General features: G+C 46.0%; 9 non-coding genes and 1 pseudogene across 9 annotated transcripts; all 10 read right to left on the reverse strand.

The window, feature by feature from the left end:
- Nucleotides 1-13390: 13390 nt before the first annotated feature.
- On the reverse strand, nucleotides 13391-13532 carry LOC134986189 (U1 spliceosomal RNA; annotated as a pseudogene).
- A 152-nt stretch (nucleotides 13533-13684) lies between these two features.
- Nucleotides 13685-13848, reverse strand: LOC134986035 (U1 spliceosomal RNA). The gene has a single exon (XR_010192067.1). It is a non-coding gene; the product is annotated as a U1 spliceosomal RNA (small nuclear RNA).
- A 671-nt stretch (nucleotides 13849-14519) lies between these two features.
- LOC134986154 (U1 spliceosomal RNA) lies at nucleotides 14520-14682 on the reverse strand. Its single transcript, XR_010192170.1, has one exon. It is a non-coding gene; the product is annotated as a U1 spliceosomal RNA (small nuclear RNA).
- A 152-nt stretch (nucleotides 14683-14834) lies between these two features.
- Nucleotides 14835-14998, reverse strand: LOC134986011 (U1 spliceosomal RNA). The gene has a single exon (XR_010192045.1). It is a non-coding gene; the product is annotated as a U1 spliceosomal RNA (small nuclear RNA).
- Nucleotides 14999-15668: 670 nt separating this feature from the next.
- LOC134986185 (U1 spliceosomal RNA) lies at nucleotides 15669-15831 on the reverse strand. Its single transcript, XR_010192196.1, has one exon. It is a non-coding gene; the product is annotated as a U1 spliceosomal RNA (small nuclear RNA).
- Nucleotides 15832-15983: 152 nt separating this feature from the next.
- LOC134986077 (U1 spliceosomal RNA) lies at nucleotides 15984-16147 on the reverse strand. The gene has a single exon (XR_010192105.1). It is a non-coding gene; the product is annotated as a U1 spliceosomal RNA (small nuclear RNA).
- Nucleotides 16148-16817: 670 nt separating this feature from the next.
- On the reverse strand, nucleotides 16818-16980 carry LOC134986114 (U1 spliceosomal RNA). Its single transcript, XR_010192138.1, has one exon. It is a non-coding gene; the product is annotated as a U1 spliceosomal RNA (small nuclear RNA).
- A 152-nt stretch (nucleotides 16981-17132) lies between these two features.
- On the reverse strand, nucleotides 17133-17296 carry LOC134986074 (U1 spliceosomal RNA). The gene has a single exon (XR_010192102.1). It is a non-coding gene; the product is annotated as a U1 spliceosomal RNA (small nuclear RNA).
- A 674-nt stretch (nucleotides 17297-17970) lies between these two features.
- Nucleotides 17971-18133, reverse strand: LOC134986132 (U1 spliceosomal RNA). Its single transcript, XR_010192151.1, has one exon. It is a non-coding gene; the product is annotated as a U1 spliceosomal RNA (small nuclear RNA).
- A 152-nt stretch (nucleotides 18134-18285) lies between these two features.
- LOC134986054 (U1 spliceosomal RNA) lies at nucleotides 18286-18449 on the reverse strand. Its single transcript, XR_010192084.1, has one exon. It is a non-coding gene; the product is annotated as a U1 spliceosomal RNA (small nuclear RNA).
- Nucleotides 18450-20392: the final 1943 nt, after the last annotated feature.

The following is a 20392-nucleotide window of genomic DNA, read 5'->3' on the forward strand; positions in this document are numbered from 1 at the left end:
AGAGACGGATTAAACATTATGATTATTTGCAGTTATGGCAACAGGAGGGTGAAATACAGAGAGAATTGGCTCAGGCAGCGGGATCTAACCCTATCAGGAAACTGATAGCCACGGCACCGCCGCCACCATACATATCAGGAGAGAAATCGGTTGCGGAGAATGACGCATTAGGGTGTAACAAACAAACACTTAGCAACTGTGTAAATGTTAATAAGTTAACCAATGCAAGTATTAACCCGTGCAAGTTGTACCCTGTTTTGAACTTTCCCCAGGAGTGTGATCAAGAGGACGAATCGGCAACAATATCGGCGCTCTCTCTAGCAGCCACCATATCAGAAACAACAGTAGGCACGGCCCAACCCTTAAGATTAGTAACAAAGGCCCCTAGCGGAGGGACAGGTGAGGTCGTATCAACAGGTAAGTACGGCACCATACACTATGCTGAAACCATTTCACCACAGGCTGTAGAATCTACACAGAATGATGTTATTAAACTTGCTCCCGTTAGGGTAATAGCAGTTCCAAATGGGAAAACGGACACTACAGGAGTCACTCCTATCAGGAACATTGCCATGTACAGCCCGTTTTCCCGAATGGAATTAAGAACCATAGTGTCTGAATTCCCTGACCCTAGGAAAGACTTAGTTGCTAGCCAGAAATACATCAGAGACCTAGGGAACACTTTAGAGCCCAATAACAAAGACTGGCAGGTATTGCTGAGGGCTTGTTTACCCTCCAATGTCGACTCGGCTCAATTTTTAGCTGACTGTGGATTGGATCAGGATGTACCTCTTACAGATGTGTACAACAAAGACAATGTAAAAAGGATAAGTTTACAGTTAAAGGAGTATTTTCCAGCTGTAGTTAAATGGAACAAGATTTTCTCCATTAAACAAAAGGAGTCAGAAACAGCTGCAGAGTATTTTCACAGGGCATTACTAGATATGGCAAAATACACAGGCATAGAGGACATTAAAACAAACATAAACCATCGAGAAGTAGCAGTATCTGTACTAATGGATGGTTTAAAAGAGGCATTAAAGACAAGGGTACAGACCACACAACCATGTTGGCGAGGTCTGTCGGTGGCTACTTTGAGAGAGGCAGCTGTGGATCACGATCGGAATATCACCAGACACAGGGAATTACAAGGTGATAAGTTAATGGCCGTAAGTATACAGGCCCTGACCACAAGGCAGCCTTTGTATAAATCACCAAACCCTGTGGGTAAGTCGAATGTGGTAACCTGTTATTTCTGTCATAGAGAGGGACACTTTGAACGAGACTATAAATCGAGAAACATACAAAAGTCTTATCAACCCCCTAGACAACGACACGACACACGACATTGGGAGCAGGGTCCGCAGAAACGGAGTTATGAGCCACATGCAGGGGAAACAAAAAGATACCCCCCGAACAGAGACTGGCAAGCCTCTGGCAGTTCCCAGTTAACCCCTTCACAAGTAGTTGCTGCCAGCGGGATTCAGGGAGGTCACCATACCCAATAGGGGTGTGGCCATACCTGTAATCTGCAGCCAGTAAAATTGATTGCAAGTCTTGGTAGTGAACCCGAAATTGCAATTGATGTAGCTGGTAAAACATTAAACTTTCTTGTAGATACGGGGGCGGCCAAATCAGTGATAAATTCGACAGTGGGCATGAGAACCACTGGTAAGACAATTCCAGCCATGGGAGTAACGGGAGTAGTCCAGCATTACCCTGCTAGCAAACCAGCCGAGATTACAATAGGGCCTTTACATACCAAGCATTCCTTTTTGCTGGCTGCATCGGCACCGACAAATCTCTTGGGAAGAGACTTATTGTGTAAAATGGGGTGCGTCATTTATTGTACTCCTGAAGGTGTATTCTTGGACATACCTGAGAATCACGCTCAGGAAGTGCGAGACATGTTAGACTCCCCATCAAAATTAATGTCACATACCATTATGACAAATAGGACTCCATCCCAAGTAGAAGAAATGACATCCCAGATACCAGAGTCACTGTGGACTAAAGACGGACAAGACACTGGATTGATGGCAAACGTAGCTCCAGTAGTTGTGCAAGTAAAAGATGGTAGGATAGCTCCAAAAATCCCACAATACCCTCTGAAGCCAGAGGTGGAGTTAGGAGTATACCCAGTAATAGAGCGCTTGCTACAACAGGGCATCCTGGTAAGAACATCCAGCACAGCCAATAGTCCCATCTTCCCTGTGAAAAAGAGTGGGGGGAGGGGTTACCGGCTAGTGCAGGATTTAAGGGGGATTAACAAAATAGTTGAGAGTCAGTTCCCCGTAGTGCCAAATCCAGCTGTCATCCTTATGCAAATCCCTCCCACTGTGAAATTTTTCACTGTTATTGACCTCTGCTCCGCTTTCTTTTCGGTACCTCTGCACCCTGACAGCCAATATTTGTTTGCATTTACATACAGAGGAGTCCAATACACATGGACTCGATTACCACAAGGTTTCATAGACAGTCCAAGTATATTTTCCCAGGCTTTGCATGATTGTTTACAGTCTTTCCAACCAGAGAGTGGATCAATATTGATACAGTACGTGGATGATTTACTACTGTGTTCAGATTCATTGGAAGCATCCCTGAAGGATACGAAACAGCTCCTGTTTCATCTTTCAGACACAGGACACAAGGTTTCCAAAGACAAGTTGCAATTATGCCAAACTAAAGTAAAATATTTGGGACACTGTCTAACACAAGGACTGAGACACCTGACCGCTGATAGAATTCAAGCAATTAGAGACATGACTCTGACTCAAACCCAGCAACAGATCAGAACGTTTTTAGGAATGTGTGGGTATTGCCGTAACTGGATCCCAGGATTTTCCATTCTAGCATTACCTTTGCAGGAGATGGTCTCCTCAAACAAGCCTGATCGGATTTCGCACACAGACGAGTCCGAGATGGCATTTGAGAGACTTAAACAGTGCCTAACGCAGGCACCAGCATTAGGTATGCCAGACTATGGGAAACCCTTTGAGCTGTACGGAACAGAAAGTGCTGGTTGCGCAGCAGGCGTCCTAACCCAAAAGCACGGTGATGCCAGCAGGCCGGTAGCATACTACAGCGCTCAGCTAGATACGGTAGCGCGATCCCTCCCCACATGCTTGCGAAGCGTTGCTGCGATAGCATTGCTAGTAACGAAAAGCGAAGATGTAGTGCTAGGTCACAACCTCACAATTCATACACCACATGCAGTGTCAGCCTTGCTAAATTCTGCCCAAACCAGACACGTCTCATCAGCGCGGTTTACAAGATGGGAATTGGCACTAATGGCCCCCGTAAACATCACCATAAGGAGATGCAGTGCATTAAATCCTGCAACATATCTCCCAGGTGTGCCTGGACAGGCACAAAGGGTGGAGGATGAGAGTGGTGGGGAAGGAGAATTTAATACAAAGGAGGACACACATGATTGTATGGAATATTTGACCCAAAATTTTACCGCAAGGCCTGACATCAGTGACAACCCACTGGAAGATGTAGATCTTACCTTCTACACGGATGGTAGTTGTCACAGACAGTCGGACTCGGGAGACTTGTGTACTGGATACGCAGTCGTAGATGATCAAGGCACCATAGAAGCAGAACCGCTAGGCCCACCTCACTCAGCCCAGGTTGCTGAACTGGTCGCCCTAACCAGAGCATGTGAATTGGCTAAGGGCAAATCAGCCAATATCTACACCGACTCTAGATACGCATTCGGGGTAGTCCATGATTTCGGAGCCCTATGGCGCCTCAGAAATTTCATGACGGCAGCTGGTACACCGGTAGCGCATGCAGCTCACATCAAAAGGCTTCTAGCAGCGATACAGGAACCCGACAGAGTGGCTGTTATCAAGTGTAAAGCACACACATATAGCCAGGACCCAGTATCACTTGGTAACAGCCGAGCAGACGAAGCTGCTAAGTTAGCAGCTGGTACCCCCAGACAGACAGACACCACACAACTGATGGTATTTAATACCATCAACACACAGAAGTTGTGTGAGATGCAAAATTTGTGTTCCACACAGGAAAAGGCAGTCTGGAAGGCAAAAGGATATGGCCAGGAGTCCTCAGGACTCTGGACGGATGGACAGGGTAAACCAGTGGCCCCCAGAGCATATCTTCCATGTTTAGCTGAGGCAGCACACGGGCTGACTCATCTGGGCAAGGAGGGAATGTGCAAGTTGGTAAGAGCATATTGGTGCGCCCCAGGATTTTCATCTCATGCAGGTAAGAGAGCAATGTCATGCCTTACCTGTTTGAGGAAGAACATCGGAAAGGCAATACCAACAGAACCATCTCATATCCCACCTACAGGCGGCCCTTTTCAGGTAATACAGATTGACTTTATTCAATTACCCCCTTGTCGAAATTTGAAATATGTACTTGTTTGTATAGATGTATTCTCAAATTGGGTTGAAGCATTTCCTGCGGCCACAAATACCACTATGTTTACTGCTAAGAAAATTGTGCAGGAATTTGTGTGTAGATATGGTATCCCTAGAATAATCGAAAGTGATAGGGGTACCCATTTTACAGGTGATGTCTTTCAAGGAATGTGTAAGTTGATGGGAATTGATAGTAAGCTGCACACTCCATACCGTCCACAGGCGAGTGCGAAGGTGGAAAGAGTGAACAGCACTATTAAAAATAAACTGAGCAAAGTTATGGCAGAAACAGGATTGGCATGGCCAGAAGCTTTACCCATAGTACTGTACAGCATCAGAACCACTCCCAGGTCCCCTCTTAATCTGTCTCCCTTTGAAATCTTGTTTGGTCGACAACCGCATGTTATGATTAACCCTCAGGATGATTTGAAGTGTAACAATGAAGTGACTGTAAAGTACCTGATTAACATGAGTAAACAGCTAAGGAATCAAAATGATAATTTGAAGTTATTGATTCCTGATTTACCAGATAGTAATTGTCATGACATTGAACCTGGGGATTATGTAATGATACGGAATTTTCTACGCTCAGGTTGCCTTATTGACAGATGGTCAGACCAAGTCTTATTGACTAGCACTACAGCATTGAAGGTTGTCCAGAGAGAGACTTGGGTTCATTCGTCCCATTGTAAGAAGGTTGCTGATCCAGAGAGGTCCCGTGATAAGGAACAGACGGTAGAGGAAGTTGTATCACTGGAGTGTCTGTTCCAGGAGGACTGAGGCGGCACCTGAGCATTGAAAATCACAAGATCAAAAGCAGTTGTCGATTCCCTGTTCCCTTTTATTGTTTTTCTCCACTTCCCATCCCCTCTCCCTCAAATTATTTTTCCCCCTTCTCATTCTTCTTCGTTTCCTCCTATAAGATGGACTTGCCCCAAGAGACTGTGATCCGGATTTTCCTGTTGACCATGATGTTGACCAGAGCAGTCTGTTCCGGCGAGAGTACCATGGAGGTCGAGAAAGGTTCTGGAATGGGTTCTGATGACAAAGATGGAGGCGTAGTTTTCCAAGAACAACTTAACCAACAAGTAAAGGCGAGTATCAGAAAACGATCCGATAGCATTGACAATAGAAGGAATTGTGAAGGATTGTTAGCTGAAGAAAACTGTATCTGTAGGCTCTGTGACAATGTAGTTGAGGATGGGTGCATCAAGAAATGCCAATCCAGTTTTAATATCCACATGGACCGGCAGCCCTTGAGTGACTATCACTCCTTAGTGGGTAGTGTGTTAAATCAAACAGATTGTTGGGTATGCTCTCAAGTACCTCAAGGTCATAGCAAATCAGGACAAGTACCATTTCCTTTAATGGTAGGGGAGGTACTTGAGCTAAAGGGTGGGGGACCGGTGGACAGGAGGTTTAATATCTCCAGTCCTCCTAGTTTGAAGCTCCACCAATATCATGTGGATAGATCCCTAATATGTTTTAACATTTCCAATCCCCGAAAGCCGGGAAATTGGGAAGTGTCATGGAGTAACCAAACCATGACCTTTTCATATAGAGCAGATAGAATGCCGACAGATACAGAGCTTATACGCCACATAGCCAGTAGAGAAAAATCTTTCCGATATAGGTATACCCTAGGAAGTAGGATTACGAGAGTTGGAGAGGTATCACCAGGATACTGTGCACATATCGTACAAACTGATACGTGTACCAGACAGATGGGAGAATTAGGGTTAGGAGATTTCACATGGAAGATGTGTAATATGGTTATGTCCTACTCCGTCCCATATGTTCTCCCCGATGATGCCTATTTCATATGCGGGAGGAAGGCGTATAAGTGGCTTGCCCCAAACTCTGAAGGATTGTGTTATATTGGAAAAGTACTGCCTGAAGTAATGACTGTATCACATGCCAAAATGAAAGATATACACCGTGGTGCCCAAGCTCCTTATACTCATACTCATTACGAGCACGTAGTTAAACGGCACCTGATAGAAAGAACAGAGCATCCGGCCTCTGACATGATCCATGAATCCACCGGGATTCAGGTTCTACTCGCGTTAGACATCACTCGCACCGCCAGAGGAGTGTTGAATTATAAATACATATCTGCGCTTGCAAATTTGTTAGACAATATCACAGAAATGTATGCTGACACTTTTAGGTATACTGGAAGAGAGCTTCAAGCTTATAAAACAGAACTGGTTCAGCATAGAATGGTTCTTAATTATCTCACAGCAGTAACAGGTGGATATTGTGTCACACTGGCAACGCAGTACGGCGTGAAATGCTGCACATATATAACGAATAGTACCGAGGATCCGGTCGAGGTCATAGACCAAAAGATGGACGATATTCTCCAATTAAAGTGGGAATTTCGCAGGAGACACAATCTCACCCTTGCTGCTGTGGGTAATGAGCTGACTGGTTGGGTGTCATGGTTGAACCCGTGAAATTGGTTCTCTGGTTTAGGAGAATGGGCTCAAGGAGTCATAATGGATGTAGGGAAGTTTCTTCTATGTATCTTAGGTGTTGTCATAACGATTGGCTTGACATTTAGATGCGGTCAGGCTTTAATGAAGTGCAAACGTAGTACCAGGGTAATGAGTCTAAGGAGTGAGGAAATTGTAATTCCAATGGATTTGATTTATGACCCAACTGTAGAAACAATGATGTGATGAAAATGCGATTATACGGTCCGTTTCTTTCACCTGTTTTTCCGGTTTTTCCAAGGTAAAAAGACCCACTTTTTGACGAGGAATTTGATGACCCTGTATACAGACAACTGATGGATTAAAGAAGAAGTTTTGACAACCTTATACACAGATATTTGATGAACTATGCCATAGACCCCCAGTTTCCCTAGAAATTTTAAAATTACGCTAGCCCAACACTTTTGTAAGTCTATGGACATTGACAAAGCTTTTTGCCCACACCTTTTGACAAAAGCCCAAAGAAGACTGCATTCAACAGACACCGAACAAGACTTCAACCGACAAATGTTCATTAACCTGACATAGAATACCACTGCATTTACCATAATTGTGTCTTATCTTCATCTCTACAACCTTCAGGTAATTACACACATAGGGGTAAATTTACTAAGGTCCCGATTTTGACCAAGATGCCGTTTTTTTTATCAAAGTGTCATCTCGGTAATTTACTAAGCAATAATCACGGCAGTGATGAGGGCATTAGTAATTTTTTGGAAGTCCAACAATAAAAATACAAATGAATACACCATCGGTCAAAACGCGGCTGTTTAAGTATGAATCTCGGTAATTTACTAAGAAGTGCAAAGCAAAAAAAAAACAAACACTGCCGTGAAAAATTACAACTCGTAAAAAAGTGCTAAAAAAAAACAGACCTGCTTTTTTAATCCGTGATTGTATAGGCATGCACGGATCCATGAGATCCGTGCATGTATATCAGTGGGAAGGGGTTGGAAAGTGGTTATTTTCTTTAAAAAAATTGCGTGGGGTCCCCCCTCCTAAGCATAACCAGCCTCGGGCTCTTTGAGCCGATCCTGGTTGCAGAAATATGGGGAAAAAATTGACAGGGGTTCCCCCATATTTAAGCAACCAGCATCGGGCTCTGCGCCTGGTCCTGGTTCCAAAAATACGGGGGACAAAAAGAGTAGGGGTCCCCCGTATTTTTAAAACCAGCACCGGGCTCCACTAGCTGGACAGATAATGCCACAGCTGGGGGTCACTTTGATATAGTGCCCTGCGGCCGTGGCATCAAAAATCCAACTAGTCACCCCTGGCCGGGGTACCCTGGGGGAGTGGGGACCCCTTCAATCAAGGGGTCCCCCCCCCAGCCACCCAAGGGCCAGGGGTGAAGCCCGAGGCTGTCCCCCCCCCTTCCAATGGGCTGCGGATGGGGGGGGCTGATAGCCTTTTGTGATAATGAAAATATATTGTTTTTAGTAGCAGTACTACAAGGCCCAGCAAGCCTCCCCCGCATGCTGGTACTTGGAGAACCACAAGTACCAGCATGCGGCGGAAAAACGGGCCCGCTGGTACCTGTAGTACTACTACTAAAAAAATACCCAAAAAAAGACAAGACACACACACCGTGAAAGTAAAGATTTATTACATACATGCACACAAACATACATACATACTTACCTTATGTTCACACGAGGGTCTGTCCTCTTCTCCAGTAGAATCCAAGGGGTACCTGTTGAATAAATTCTACTCACCAGATCCCGGGTCCCAGGGTCCTCGGGGCAACCATTTGTAATCCAGGTACTTGCATAAAATAACAAAACGGAAAGCCGAGCCACGAACTGAAAGGGGCCCCATGTTTTCACATGGGACTCCTTTCCCCGAATGCCAGAAACCCACTCTGACTTCTGTCTAAGTGGGTTTCTTCAGCCAATCAGGGAGCGCCACGTTGTAGCACCCTCCTGATCGGCTGTGTGCTCCTGTACTGAGTGACAGGCGGCACACGGCAGTGTTACAATGTAGCGCCTATGCGCTCCATTGTAACCAATGGTGGGAACTTTCTGCTCAGCGGTGACGTCACTTTAGGTCAACCGCAGGGCAGAAAGTTCCCACCATTGGTTACAATGTAGCGCATAGGCGCTACATTGTAACACTGCCGTGTGCCGCCTGTCACTCAGTACAGGAGCACACAGCCGATCAGGAGGGTGCTACAACGTGGCGCTCCCTGATTGGCTGAAGAAACCCACTTAGACAGAAGTCAGAGTGGGTTTCAGGCATTCGGGGAAAGGAGTCCCATGTGAAAACATGGGGCCCCTTTCAGTTCGTGGCTCGGCTTTCCGTTTTGTTATTTTATGCAAGTACCTGGATTACAAATGGTTGCCCCGAGGACCCTGGGACCCGGGATCTGGTGAGTAGAATTTATTCAACAGGTACCCCTTGGATTCTACTGGAGAAGAGGACAGACCCTCGTGTGAACATAAGGTAAGTATGTATGTATGTTTGTGTGCATGTATGTAATAAATCTTTACTTTCACGGTGTGTGTGTCTTGTCTTTTTTTGGGTATTTTTTTTAGTAGTAGTACTACAGGTACCAGCGGGCCCGTTTTTCCGCCGCATGTTGGTACTTGTGGTTCTCCAAGTACCAGCATGGGGGGGAGGCTTGCTGGGCCTTGTAGTACTGCTACTAAAAACAATATCTTTTCATTATCACAAAAGGCTATCAGCCCCCCCATCCGCAGCCCATTGGATGGGGGGGGGACAGCCTCGGGCTTCACCCCTGGCCCTTGGGTGGCTGGGGGGGGGACCCCTTGATTGAAGGGGTCCCCACTCCCCCAGGGTACCCCGGCCAGGGGTGACTAGTTGGATTTTTGATGCCACGGCCGCAGGGCACTATATAAAAGTGACCCCCGGCTGGGGCATTATCTGTCCAGCTAGTGGAGCCCGGTGCTGGTTTTAAAAATACGGGGGACCCCTACTCTTTTTGTCCCCCGTATTTTTGGAACCAGGACCAGGCGCAGAGCCCGATGCTGGTTGCTTAAATATGGGGGAACCCCTGTCAATTTTTTCCCCATATCTCTGCAACCAGGATCGGCTCAAAGAGCCCGAGGCTGGTTATGCTTAGGAGAGGGGACCCCACGCAATTTTTTTTTTGGATTTTACAGTGTTTAATTTAAAAAAAAAAAAAAAAAAAAAAATGAACCCCAGCACGGATCACACAGATCCGGCCGAGATTCATTGTAAAAAAGTCGGCAGTGTTTTGCTAATCACTGCCGTAAAAATAAAAAAAAAAACACGAATGACATCGACATCGGAACAAAAGAAAAACCCGAATACGACAGCTTAGTAAATCCGTCGTAACAAATTTAAAAAGTTGCAGTTTTACACTTTCGATGTCATTCGTGATTGAACTTTGACCTGAAACGGGAAAACACGAATCTTAGTAAATTTACCCCATAGTCGATAGGGAATACCCGCACAGATATCAGCATTCACATATTCCCCCATTCATGTATCATCAACTAAAATGTGCTCCCCCATTTTGTTACAACCACAGCCGAAAAGAGCTCGGTAAAGTTTGACAGCCCATCCACAGACCCGTACCACGGGATAAGAAGGAATTCAAATGTATACTTCGCAATACCTCGAAGCTTGATTTAAAACACGTACGGCACGATGATACATGACCCCCCAAACATGGATTCATACACACATGCTTCTGCTATCTCAATAGGTCATACCCTTTTCCTACCTTCTCCTCTCCTCCCTTACCCAATCATAGAAATGTATTTACACTTGATATATATTTTTCTCGTTTTGAAATGTTTTAGGAAGTGGCAGTTATTGTTGACTGCCAAAGGGTGGACTGTCAAAGTCAGAAAAATATCACTATGCACACTGCCATATCTGCACCTCATGCGAGCTCCCGCTACGCGTGCAAGAGCTCTCCCGTGCGTGCGCATACTCGCAGTCGCGTGCACCCGCAGGCGCACGATATGCGGATTTACGGTAGAGTTTGTATGCGTCTAGCGGGCGACTCAATCGATATATATTTTAACCATATAATGTATTTTGTAGATTATGGTCCCTTTGATAGAATCTGAAAGTTTAGTTAATATAGCATGTTCATGGACAGAGAGATCCCTCTTTGTTTGATACGAAGGGTCAGACATGAGTCATACAGTGGTGTTTAGTATCCATCGGAAGAGTATTTAATTAGCAATATTCCGGTGTTGGTTTGAAGCAGATTAATCGCTCGTGCGAATAGTTATGGACATAAGAAGTTTATGTACTTTTACTATTATTTGCACTTACTTATCCATGCGGCGGGAAACCTAGTTTCCCACCCACCTGAGCAGTTGGAAATAGTCACAGCCCACCTGTATGAATCAACCTATAACCTTTTGTTATAATGCGAAGACGAATTCCTGTGTCCAATGAACAATGAGATTGTAGGGACCATTGAATTGTATTGTGTGTGTGGGGCATAAATAGACAAGCCGATCATATCCAGCTCTCACTCTTCAACGGTTCTCATTGCTGATAATCGGGAGCTGGATATCCAGAGGCGCATGCGATCGTTCCCCTTGTGCGTAAGTTTTTCTCCGCAATCATATTGTCTTTATTGGTATTGTGGGCCATATCTCTCTCTCTCTCTCCTCTCCTCTTTCTCTCATTTTTTTCCTTAAACGTACTTGTATTGTATTGTATTTCCTGTGTAGTTATCTGGTTAGTTAGTCTATGTTATATTGGTAGTGTATGACTTGTATTGTATTATTCTTTTGCAAGTATAACATTCATATAAGGCGTTAGACCCTAAGCCCGGCATTTGTGTATTTCTTATGGTGTTAAGTATTCTCAGGTCTGTCGGAGACGCTCGAACAGCTTTAAGTTAATAAGGTTACATTGTGTTGCATCTACACCCCACTATTACACTAAGGTTTTTCCTGTATAATACATTGTTCATGGTTTACATGTAAAGGTTTAACATTGTGAGCGTCTGCGCCGCTGGTGATCTTCTCGTGGTCCCGAGCGTACGCTACGCTAAGCGATTGCTACGCAACGTGCGTACCCTTACGGTACTCCAGACGTCAATAGCGTACAGTGTTCTTAGGCCTCTTAAAGGGTTTTAAGTAAGATAAATATTTAGCTTTATCAAAACCTTTTAGGGTAACATAAATCCATGCCACTACTAAAGCATTTCTTGTGGCGCAGGGGAAACATCAAATGCACTCTATGCAGCTAGTCCCATGTTCGAATCCAACCCGCTCAGCTTAACATCCATATTATTTATTTACTTTTAATGGGATCATTCTATCAATTCATTTTTACCTTTAATTTTTGTTAATATTATTTCTATATTTCATTATTTTAACCCCTGGAATAATTACATTGCTGTTTAAACAACAAAAAGAATTGAAGAAAAAATAAATATTAAACAGACAATTTAAGGATTCGAAGATTTAAATATTTAAAGATTTTAAAATTTAAAACAGGGAGGGGGGGGAGGGAGGTGGGCCTTTTGGGAGAAGGAGGGGGGAAAAATAAAAATAGAAAAAAAAATATATATATAGAACCAAGAGAAAGTGTAAAAAGAGGATGGAGGAAGAAATCTGATGTTCATCATTACTAGTGGATTTTACTAAAGAACTTTAAAGGAACACACACAACAGGATTATACAGTTTCATCCTAAGAGGAAAGCTGTTTCCAAAATAGCTACTTCTAATAATTTTGTTTATTTATTAAACATACAATAAATGGATATTCAATAAATAATATATTAGGTAAATCAATAGATAAAATCTTCAGAGACTGCCAATGTTGTTCAGTTCGATGCTCTCATTCAGACCATCAGGTGTAAGGGTACCCAAAGAAAAAATCCAAAATGCCTCCCTTGTCAAGTAAAGGAGATTCAACTGAGGCAGCACAAGGGAACTCTCATCTGGGGACAACAACTGCAGGGAGAACACATATTTTCAGATGAACATGGGAGGGCAGAAGGCTGCCTAATACTGAAGCACCCCCAAACAACAAACCAAATGCAACAACTAGTACAAGCATTCCTGGGGGAAGGCCTGCAGCAGATGGATTTGCATATGGTGATGTCATCCAAGCAGTGGGTCAAAGTTGGCTTCAACCCTCGTCTGCATATGAAAAGAGAAAAGGGGCGTGCAGGGCATGGCGGCCTTTTGCGGCGCTTGGATGACCCCTAATTCACATTAAACACCTCCACCCTCCTTCGGTGTGGGGCTCATGTTGGCTATGCCCCAGCCCCTGAAGCATTCAAGCTGATTACTTGCAGCAGCTAGGCACTGTAATAGCTCCAGAGCTGCTCTGTAAGGCAACTAAAAGGGTGTGGGCCCTGCAGCACTACCTGTAGTTCGCATTGTGCGTTGGAAGGCACAAAGTAAGCAGACGGGAGAAGTCAAGATAGTGCGCAAGGGCATAGAAGGGAGTGGCTCAAGAAAAGAGAAGTGTAAACAGACAGCAAACTAGGCTGGAGAGAGACATGAGACAAAGAGATCTGAATTATAAGAGAGCCGACCAGGGGAAACACAAATTATGCAGTCAAGTTTCCCACATTTGGGGATATCGCAGGAGCAGCACACCCAGAGTGCAATTGGTGAGCCTTGCCCTGGGAGAAGCACCTTCATGATCATAGTATCTCACCTAGCAGGTAAGTAGGAGTTGGGCTAGAGCTGGGGTGGGTCGCTGCTCGGGCACCCCCCTGTCAAGTGAAGGAGATCCAACTGAGGCAGCACAAGGGAACTCTCGAAAGAAGAACAAGGCTAGAGGAAGATCTGAGACAAAGAAATCTGACTTTTACCAGAGCTGACCAGAGGAAAGCACAAACACAGTCCCCCACTACCACAAATAATGCTGTCAAGTTTACCACATTTGGGGAAATAACAGGGGTCAGCATACCCAGAATGCAATGAATGAACCTCACCCTGGGAGAACAATCTTCATGACCATGGTATCTCCTATGCAAAATAAGTATGATTTGGGATAGGGCTGGAGAGGGCCGCTGCTCAGGCACATCTCTGTCAAGTAAAGGAGATTCAACTGAGGCAGCACAAGGGAACTCTCATCTGGGGACAACAACTGCAGGAGGTACACATATTTTCAGATGAACATGGGAGGGCAGAAGGCTGCCTAATACTGAAGCACCCCCAAACAACAAACCAAATGCAACAACTAGTGCAAGCATTCCTGGGGGAAGGCCTGCAGCAGATGGATTTGCATAAGGTGATGTCATCCAAGCAGTGGGTCAAAGTTGGCTTCAACACTCATCTGCATATGAATAGAGAAGAGGGGCGTGCAGGGCATGGCGGCCTTTTGCAGCGCTTGGATGACCCCTAGTTCGCATTAAACACCCCCACCCTCCTTCGGTGTGGGGCTCATGTTGGCTATGCCCCAGCCCCTAAAGCATTCAAGCTGATTTCTTGCAGCAGCTGGGCACTGTAACAGCTCCAGAGCTGCTCTGTAAGGCAAGTAAAAGGGTGTGGGCACTGCAGCACTACCTGTAGTTCGCATTGTGCGTTGGAAGGCACAAAGTAAGCAGACGGGAGAAGTCAGGATAGTGCGCAAGGGCATAGAAGGGAGCGGCTCAAGAAAAGAGAAGTGGAAACAGACAGCAAACTGGGCTGGAGAGAGACCTGAGACAAAGACATCTGAATTATACGAGAGCCGACCAGGGGAAACACAAATTATGCAGTCAAGTTTCCCACATTTGGGGAAATCACAGGGGCAGCACACCCAGAGTGCGATGGGTGAGCCTTGCCCTGGGAGAAGCACCTACATGATCATAGTATCTCACCTGGCAGGTAAGTAGGAGTTGGGCTAGAGCTGGGGAGGGTCGCTGCTCGGGCACCCCCCTGTCAAGTGAAGGAGATCCAACTGAGGCAGCACAAGGGAACTCTCGAAAGAAGAACAAGGCTAGAGGAAGATCTGAGACAAAGAAATCTGACTTTTACCAGAGCTGACCAGAGGAAAGCACAAACACAGCCCCCCACTACCACAAATAATGCAGTTGAGTTTCCAACATTTGGGGAAATCACAGGGGTCAGCATACCCAGAATGCAATGAATGAACCTCACCCTGGGAGAACAATCTTCATGACCATGGTATCTCCTATGCAAAATAAGTATGATTTGGGATAGGGCTGGGGAGCGCCGCTGCTCATGCACATCTCTGTCATGTAAAGGCGATTCAACTGAGGCAGCACAAGGGAACTCTCATCTTGGGACAACAACTGCAGGGAGAACACATATTTTCAGATGAACATGGGAGGGCAGAAGGCTGCCTAATACTGAAGCACCCCCAAACAACAAACCAAATGCAACAACTAGTGCAAGCATTCCTGGGGAAGGCCTGCAGCAGATGGATTTGCATATGGTGATGTCATCCAAGCAGTGGGTCAAAGTTGGCTTCAACCCTCGTCTGCATATGAAAAGAAAAAAGGGATGTGCAGGGAATGGCGGCCTTTTGCGGCGCTTGGATGACCCCTAATTCGCATTAAACATCTCCACCCTCCTTCGGTGTGGGGCTCATGTTGGCTATGCCCCAGCCCCTGAAGCATTCAAGCTGATTTCTTGCAGCAGCTGGGCACTGTAACAGCTCCAGAGCTGCTCTGTAAAGCATGTAAATGGGCGTGGGCCCTGCAGCACTACCTGTAATTTGCATTGTGCGTTGGAAGGCACAAAGTAAGCAGACAGGAGAGGTCAGAATAGTGCGCAAGGGCATAGAAGGGAGCGGCTCAAGAAAAGAGAAGTGGAAACAGACAGCAAACTAGGCTGGAGAGAGACCTGAGACAAAGAGATCTGAATTATACGAGAGCCGACCAGGGGAAACACAAATTATGCAGTCAAGTTTCCCACATTTGGGGAAATCACAGGGGCAGCACACCCAGAGTACAATGGGTGAGCCTTGCGCTGGGAGAAGCACCTACATGATCATAGTATCTCACCTGGCAGGTAAGTAGGAGTTGGGCTAGAGCTGGGGAGGGTCGCTGCTCGGGCACCCCCCTGTCAAGTGAAGGAGATCCAACTGAGGCAGCACAAGGGAACTCTCGAAAGAAGAACAAGGCTAGAGGAAGATCTGAGACAAAGAAATCTGACTTTTACCAGAGCTGACCAGAGGAAAGCACAAACACAGTCCCCCACTACCACAAATAATGCCGTCAAGTTTCCCACATTTGGGGAAATCACATGGGTCAGCATACCCAGAATGCAATGAATGAACCTCAACCTGGGAGAACAATCTTCATGACCATGGTATCTCCTATGCAAAATAAGTATGATTTGGGATAGAGCTGGGGAGGGCCGCTGCTCAGGCACATCTCTGTCAAGTAAAGAAGATTCAACTGAGGCAGCACAAGGGAACTCTCATCTGGGGACAACAACTGCAGGGAGAACACATATTTTCAGATGAACATGGGAGGGCAGAAGGCTGCCTAATACTGAAGCACCCCCAAACAACAAACCAAATGCAACAACTAGTGCAAGCATTCCTGGGGGAAGGCCTGCAGCAGATGGATTTGCATATGGTGATGTCATCCAAGCAGTGGGTCAAAGTTGGCTTCAACCCTCGTCTGCATATGAAAAGAAAAAAGGGATGTGCAGGGCATGGCGGCCTTTTGCGGCGCTTGGATGACCCCTAATTCACATTAAACACCTCCACCCTCCTTCGGTGTGGGGCTCATGTTGGCTATGCCCCAGCCCCTGAAGCATTCAAGCTGATTTCTTGCAGCAGCTGGGCACTGTAACAGCTCCAGAGCTGCTCTGTAAAGCATGTAAAAGGGTGTGGGCCCTGCAGCACTACCTGTAGTTTGCATTGACGTTGGAAGGCACAAAGTAAGCAGACAGGAGAGGTCATAATAGTGCGCAAGGGCATAGAAGGGAGCGGCTCAAGAAAAGAGAAGTGGAAACAGACAGCAAACTAGGCTGGAGAGAGACCTGAGACAAAGAGATCTGAATTATACGAGAGCCGACCAGGGGAAACACAAATTATGCAGTCAAGTTTTCCACATTTGGGGAAATCGCAAGAGCAGCACACCCAGAGTGCAATGGGTGAGCCTTGCCCTGGGAGAAGCACCTTCATGATCATAGTATCTCACCTGGCAGGTAAGTAGGAGTTGGGCTAGAGCTGGGTAGGGTCGCTGCTCGGGCACTTCCCTGTCAAGTGAAGGAGATCCAACTGAGTCAGCACAAGGGAACTCTCGAAAGAAGAACAAGGCTAGAGGAAGATCTGAGACAAATAAATCTGACTTTTACTAGAGCTGACCAGAGGAAAGCACAAACACAGTCCCCCACTACCACAAATAATGAAGTCGAGTTTCCCACATTTGGGGAAATCACAGGGGTCAGCATACCCAGAATGCAATGAATGAACCTCACCCTGGGATAACAGTCTTCATTACCATGATATCTCCTATGCAAAATAAGTATGCTTTGGGATAGGGCTGGGGAGGGCCGCTGCTCAGGCACATCTCTGTCAAGTAAAGGAGATTCAACTGAGGCAGCACAAGGGAACTCTCATCTGGGGACAACAACTGCAGGGAGAACACATATTTTCAGATGAACATGGGAGGGCAGAAGGCTGCCTAATACTGAAGCACCCCCAAACAACAAACCAAATGCAACAACTAGTACAAGCATTCCTGGGGGAAGGTCTGCAGAAGACGGATTTGCATACAGTGATGTCATCCAAGCAGTGGGCCAAAGTTGGCTGGAACCCTCATCTGCATATGAAAAGAGAAAAGGGGTATGCAGGGAATGGCGGCCATTTGCGGCGCTTGGATGACCCTTAGTTCGCATTAAACACCCCCACCCTCCTTCGGTGTGGGGCTCATGTTGGCAATGCCCCAGCCCCTGAAGCATTCAAGCTGATTTCTTGCAGCAGCTTGGCACTGTAACAGCTCCAGAGCTGCTCTGTAATGCAAGTAAAAGTTTGTGGGCCCTGCAGCACTACCTGTAGTTTGCATTGTGCATTGGAAGGCACAAAGTAAGCAGACAGGAGGAGAAGTCAGGATAGTGCACAAGGGTATAGAAGGGAGGGGCTCAAAAAAAAAGAAGTGGAAACAGACAGCAAACTAGGCTGGAGAGAGACCTGAGACAAAGAGATCTGAATTATATGAAAGCCGACCAGTGGAAACACAAATTATGCAGTCAAGTTTCCCACATTTGGGGAAATCACAGAGGCAGCACACCCAGAGTGCAATGGGTGAGCCTTGCCCTGAGAGAAGCACCTTCATGATCATAGTATCTCACCTGGCAGGTAAGTAGGAGTTGGGCTAGAGCTGGGGAGGGTCGCTGCTTGGGCACCCCCCTGTCAAGTAAAGGAGATCCAACTGAGGCAGCACAAGGGAACTCTCGAAAGAAGAACAAGGCTAGAGGAAGATCTGAGACAAAGAAATCTGACTTTTACCAGAGCTGACCAGAGGAAAGCACAAACACAGTCCCCCACTACCACAAATAATGCTGTCAAGTTTACCACATTTGGGGAAATCACAGGGGTCAGCATACCCAGAATGCAATGAATGAACCTCACCCTGGGAGAGCAATCTTCATGACCATGGTATCTCCTATGCAAAATAAGTATGATTTGGGATAGGGCTGGGGAGGGCCGCTGCTCAGGCACATCTCTGTCAAGTAAAGAAGATTCAACTGAGGCAGCACAAGGGAACTCTCATCTGGGGACAACAACTGCAGGGAGAACACATATTTTCAGATGAACATGGGAGGGCAGAAGGCTGCCTAATACTGAAGCACCCCCAAACAACAAACCAAATGCAACAACTAGTGCAAGCATTCCTGGGGGAAGGCCTGCAGCAGATGGATTTGCATATGGTGATGTCATCCAAGCAGTGGGTCAAAGTTGGCTTCAACCCTCGTCTGCATATGAAAAGAGAAAAGGGGCGTGCAGGGCATGGCGGCCTTTTGCGGCGCTTGGATGACCCCTAGTTCGCATTAAACACCTCCACCCTCCTTCGGTGTGGGGCTCATGTTGGCTATGCCCCAGCCCCTGAAGCATTCAAGCTGATTTCTTGCAGAAGCTGGGCACTGTAACAGCTCCAGAGCTGCTCTGTATGGCAAGTAAAAGGGTGTGGGCCCTGCAGCACTACCTGTAGTTCGCATTGTGCGTTGGAAGGCACAAAGTAAGCAGATGGGAGAAGTCAGGATAGTGCGCAAGGGCATATAAGGGAGCGGCTCAAGAAAAGAGAAGTGGAAACAGACAGCAAACTAGGCTGGAGAGCTCTTCTGTCTATATTTTGCAAACCTGCTCTTGTCCCCTCCAGCTGCTCCATGTAGATTTGACGTCTGGCAAGGTGCATAACCCACTGACAAGCAGGCACACTCCTGCATGAGTTTTCACTCTCACTAGCTGGATGATACACATTCATTTGCATGTGCTCCACCTCCGACACACCACCCACCCAACCACCCAGTCACCAGAGCCACCCACAAGCCAACTGGCTTCGTGACTTAATTTGCACAGTGCAGTCATCCAGGCAGCATGTCCTTCTCAATGGAATAATCTCTGGTTCCATGGAATCTTCCGCATTGGAATGCTGCGGAACAAAAAGGATTTAAACATTCAGCTTGCTAGCATTCAATGTACCTGCGGCTTGGCTCTAGCACATGGGTCTTCATCCTGTGGCCCTCCAGCTGCTGTGAAACTACACATCCCAGCATGCCCTGCCACAGTTTTGCTTTTAAGGTATGCTAAAACTGAGGCAGGGCATGCTGGGATGTGTAGTTCCACAGCAGCTGGAGGGTCGCAGGTTGAAGACCCATGTTCTAGCATGCCTGTTCTATGATGCATGTTCCGTGATGTCACAATCAGCTTGGAATGGGGTATCTAGCAGGCATTTGCTGACAGCCACTTGAGGTAGACACACATCAGGAGATGCAGCATATCGGAGGTCTTCGATGCCTTTCCAGCAAATGCACACCACCTGCTGCTGGTCTGGACACAAAACAATGCCCACAATCGAAGTCCCAAAATGCCCAACTACAGGATTCATGTAAGTAGTGAATTTAGGAATGAATTTAGAAGTAGGAAATTAAGTTAGTTCACAAGTACATTCAAATTCAGATCTAAAGTCTAGGTAGGCCTCACGTCCTGGCAGCCCCCAGCATTTAAAAATGCCTTGATTAGAGGTAGGGAATTAAATGTAGATAAGAAGTAGACGCAAAATAAGACTCCACAGAGCAGTTATCAGGTGTCTTTATCAATTGTTGCATTTAAAAAATCAAGCAATTAGGGAACACAATGTTGCAACAATGTAACCCTATTTGCAAAATAGTACTAAATAAGTTTGTCGATGTAAGACATTTGCAAAGGCGCATTTAAAACACACTGGAAAATGCAACTGAATCTGTTTTTGGAGGCTAGAATAGGAAATGTGCATCGGTCCAACAAGTACTGAAAGCTCTTCTACCATCTTCCTTTTCTGAAAAGCCATTTAATATATGGTTCCCAGATAGGGGACATATCAGATATTGCCTTTCAAAAGCAGCAAATATCATACCACTTCTATT

The sequence above is a fragment of the Pseudophryne corroboree genome (assembly GCF_028390025.1).
Source record: "Pseudophryne corroboree isolate aPseCor3 chromosome 7 unlocalized genomic scaffold, aPseCor3.hap2 SUPER_7_unloc_2, whole genome shotgun sequence".
NCBI classification, from domain to species: Eukaryota; Metazoa; Chordata; class Amphibia; order Anura; family Myobatrachidae; genus Pseudophryne; species Pseudophryne corroboree.